The sequence below is a fragment of the Lepidochelys kempii genome, chromosome 5, assembly GCF_965140265.1.
Source record: "Lepidochelys kempii isolate rLepKem1 chromosome 5, rLepKem1.hap2, whole genome shotgun sequence".
NCBI classification, from domain to species: domain Eukaryota; kingdom Metazoa; phylum Chordata; order Testudines; family Cheloniidae; genus Lepidochelys; species Lepidochelys kempii.
In genome coordinates this window covers 86660094-86663402 of record NC_133260.1, presented here as the reverse complement: position 1 = coordinate 86663402, position 3309 = coordinate 86660094, and the positions used below count along the sequence as shown (strand labels likewise).

The 3309-nt window shown below is 34.8% G+C and overlaps 1 pseudogene; it reads left to right on the top strand.

Moving 5' to 3' along the window:
• The first annotated feature begins 857 nt into the window (after positions 1-857).
• Positions 858-2329, top strand: LOC140911948 (protein FAM200C-like; annotated as a pseudogene).
• The last annotated feature ends 980 nt before the right edge of the window (positions 2330-3309 follow it).

Sequence of the window (3309 nt, the reverse complement as noted above, 5' to 3'; positions counted from 1 at the left end):
AAATTTTCATAACAAAAACATTTTTTATCAGTGAAAATTTTATGTATTTATTTATTTAATAGACCAACAGACAATTATACATATTCTGTATACATAACAACTATTCATAAAATTGTCCAATTACAGGCCTATATTATTTAACTACAATAAAGTATTAACGATCTTCTCATTTTTGATTATGAATATAAGTAGACAAGAATAAAGGTATAACAAAGTACAATAATAATAAAAATACAACAATAAATAAAAGTATATAACTGCAATGTTTTCAAATTTCATATCACCAACTGCGTATATATATATTATTATTGCATTTCGACATATAGGAGTGCCATTTCGGTCGATGGGGAGGCCAAAGAATGATGTAAAAAGTGATGGAACTTTTTAAAACTTCCTAGCTCGCTCACAAGAGTGTTTGAGACTGTTCTGTCATGGGAATGGTTACCTCCACCACTCACCGCACAAGACCAGCTACTTGCCAGATTGGTGGTGAGGTATATATAGGGCAGCACACGTCCGTACATAATAGTAGTAGTAAATAAACATTTACGATAACTCAAATTAACTTGCGTCCCTTATTATTCACAAATCAGGAAAATTATTTTTATAGATTTTTTTTATTAGTATATTATGGCTGGGATTAAGAAAAGGAAGTATGATGAAGACTACATTAAGTATGGTTTCACCGTCATGAAAAAAACAGGATTGATCATCCTCAATGCGTAGTATGCCACGTAGTTCTCAACAATGATGCCTTGACACCTAGTCGTCTTGAGCGACACTTGACAAAGAACCACAGTGCTTTGAAAGACAAACCAAAAGAGTTTTTTGCTGCTAAACTTCAAAATGTAAAACGCATGAATCTGGACACTACTGGAGCTCCTCATCAAGCATTGGCCAAAGCGGTAGAAGCATCTTATGAACTGTCATTGCTCATCGCTAAAGCCAAGAAAGCACACATAATAGGAGAAACTCTTGTGAAGCCTTGCTTGTTGAAAGCAGCTGATATTGTGCTTGGTGCCAAAAGCAAGAAAGAAATATTAGAAATTTTGCTTTCTGACAATTCCGTGAAAAGTTGCATCGATGACATGGCGAAAGATCTAAAACTTCAAGTTGTGGAGGCAGTGAAAGCTTCTCCTTTTTTCACAATTCAGTGTGACGATACCACTGATGTAGCACAATGCTGTCAGTTGTTCATCTACGTTTGATTAATTAATGATGGAACTGTGAAAGAACAACTGCTTTTTTTGAAGGAATTGATGACCACATCAAAGGCTTCTGATGTTATGAAAATGGTTTCCGACTTTTTTGAAGAAAATGGACTTTCATGGGAAAAACTGGTTGGTGTATGCACAGACGGTGCTCCAGTGATCCTTGGCTCTCGCTCTGGATTTGTGACATTGGTGAAAGAAAAAAATCCAGCCATAACCATGACTCACTGCGTCATACACAGACAAGCATTGGCTGCTTAAACCCTTCCAGATGACCTATGTGACTTGTTGAATTTGGCCAAAGTTGTCAATTTTGTGAAGAACAGCACTTTAAATACAAGACTTTTTGCAGCTTTTTGCACAGATTTGGGAGTGGATCATAAAATTCTTCTGTTTCACATGGAGGTACGATGGCTTTCCAAAGGGAACATGCTTTCGAGATTATTTGAACTGAAAGACAAAGTGGAAATTTTCCTCAAGCAACAGAAAAAAGAAGAGTTATATTGTGCATTTACAGACCAAACATTTCAACTTTCACTGGCATACCTTGTGGACATTTTTGAATCTTTGAACAATCTCAATTTGAAGCTGCAAGGAAACAACACTGCAAACATTATAGCACACCACGATGCCATCAAAGCATTTACGGAAAAAATCAAGCTTTGGAAATGTCAAACACAAGCCAGACACCTAACTTTTTATTTTTTCCAACATTTTCAACACTTGCTGAAAATGAAGGTTTCCAAGAACTTTGTAAAGAGGATGTGAAGAACAAAATTGTGTTTCATCTGGACTGCCGTGCTGACTAATTCATCCACTATTTTCCAGACAACTTTTCTGGCAACCCCGTTCATAAATTAGCACGTAATCCATTCAACGTTGATGTCAATTCATTGCAAGAAGTATTGCAAGAACAAGCACTCAAAATGAAATATGATTCAAGTGTGAAAGATATTTTTGAAAACTTAAACCTGGAGGAATTTTGGATAAAATATTTCCCAATTTACCCGAAAGTTGGAGAAGATGCGCTACATATTATTCTTCCATTTTCATCAGCATACCTCTGTGAAAAAAGCTTTTCAAGTTTAGTCATAATAAAAATGAAACAAAGGAATTGACTGGATGTTGAAAACTATTTGCATTGCACACTTTTATCTCTCAAACCTAGGATTTCCCAACTCGTGAAGAAAATGCAGCAGCATCCTTCACATTATATTCATTTTGTTTATGCTATTTCTTATTTTAAATTACATTTTTATTAAATTTTTGTGCCAAGAAAAACTATTTGTGCTTATTTTTAATTTTAAATAAAATTATATCAAGTTTTTGTGTTTATTTTTAAATTTTAAATTACAAATTTAATTTGTTAAAAGGGGCTTGGATGATGGTAAGGGAGAGGTGGGCATGAGGGTTTCTCAAAAATTAAAATGGGGGCATGATGCTAAGAAGTTTGGGAAACAATGCAATAGATGATCCAATGGTTCCATCTGGCCTTAAACTCTGCCAGTCTATGAACTAATAAATTCCTGAAAAAAATACCAGAAATAAAAAGTATCTTGGGAAAGCCTAGAAGGTTGGCTTAGTTGGCAACATAGATGATAGACTCTGGGTGGGCACATTTTCTATTATCGTAAACTTATTCTTAACTGCTGTCTTCACTCGTAGCCTGATTTAAAACCCACTGAATTCAAACTCTGTTTTTTTCTTATGAATAACCCATGTGGAATCCAGCTAAGAAATAACAGGTTTAAGCTCATCAGATATTGATGATGTGTTCTTGCCAAGTGTACGTATCACACTCTACATTCTTCTTCATGTGTCATGGTTAAAGCATTTTGGTTCAGAAATTAGCACTTTTATTTCTTTTATTTGAAATGTCCCATTTCCCTCTCATTCTTCTTTTGGGGAGCAGTTATTTGCTAGCCTGTGAATTTCAATGAGAAAAAAAACTTAAAACTTTAGTTGCAATTCATCTCAAGGTGATTTTAAATAACTGGAAGGACATAACTCAAATTTCATATGATGCATGGTTAAACCTGGTAATCAGCACTTATAAATGTGAAAAGCCTACTGCCCTCAGGGATCAAACACTTCGTAA